The following is a 1,327-nucleotide window of genomic DNA, read 5'->3' on the forward strand; positions in this document are numbered from 1 at the left end:
GATAAATGAGAAAGTAAGAAATCTTTGGCTTCTGGATGGGATAAAAGACATCCATGGATTGAAGCAATCCTACTTCCGTAGTGATACTGCCTCGGAAACCCAAGGAGGGGTCGCTATGAGTCGGGGCCGACTCGACGGCACATAACAACAACAACAACAATGGATTGAAGCATCTCTTTTGTTGGGATCAGTCACCCAAGGCAAAGGCTATTCATGGAATTTAGGAGAGGTGGATCTAACTCCTTAGGAATTAGCTAGTTGTATGTATGTGGAAATACAGAATGACAAGGAAAAGGCAAGACTTATGATTCCTTGGTTGCTGTTATCGGCAATAGCTGCAATGGAAGGGAAAAAGAACGTAGAGGCAGGTCGTAGCACAGAATCAAGCTCAGATCCAGTCCAATTAGAGCTATGACCCTTAGTTTCAGGGTCTACCCAGAAAGGAAAAATTGTGTCAGAACAACGGGCAGTACCAGTATGACCACTGGTCACCAAAAAGGTAGTCCAAGAACGGAATGGGCAAAGCCAAGAAACTATTGAAAGTAGAGGGTATAGTGTGAAAGAGCTGCTTCAGTTTGTAGATCGGTATCATCAGCTTCTTGAGGAACCTTTCCTAAAATGGATCGTGACAGTGAGTAATTTAGGGGCGGTGTCTTTAGTTATGGAAGAGTATGTTTAGATTGATGCAAGACCCATGGCTCACTATGGAACAGGCACAAATGTTGATCTAAGATCCATTTACCGGGCAGGTTAACCCAGAGGAGGCAGCCAGTCTGTTGGAATGTATAAAATTTGCAGTCAGGTTTGTATATCCTGAGAAGGGAAACTGCCCTTCTCCCCCTCTAAATATCCCCTGGAACACTCCAGAGGAAGCAGCTAATGTGCTGCTTATGCAAGCCATACTGGAATGGCTTTATGGTGATCCAGATATTCACCCAGTAAGAATGCCCATTACACAAGTCATGGCAGATATGGTAATCAAGGGAGCTCGTTCTACATGGGCACCCCATTTAACTCCGCTGTTGCAAAACAAAGCAACAATTTGAGAAGCTGTGTTAGGTCTATTAGCACAACTTCCCTGCTTGGGTCTTACAAATGCAAGCATAAGAGTGATTAATAGGAGAATGGAAAGGGGCAATAGAGAAAGAACTTAACTCAGCAGGTCAGAGATTTTTTGATGGTTGTTAAGGAATGGGATGAATATAGCAGACACTGATGGAGTTGAGAGTAGGGTGCTGATGCAGCACTACAGGAGATTGGGTGGACCAATGGAAACTCCTGCTGGTCCCCCCACCTTAAGGAGGCCTAGACAAGTTTGTTCTATTCA

This window comes from Orycteropus afer, unplaced genomic scaffold (assembly GCF_000298275.1).
Source record: "Orycteropus afer afer isolate SDZICR_OR568_19922 unplaced genomic scaffold, OryAfe1.0 scaffold00098, whole genome shotgun sequence".
Classification (NCBI taxonomy): Eukaryota; Metazoa; Chordata; class Mammalia; order Tubulidentata; family Orycteropodidae; genus Orycteropus; species Orycteropus afer.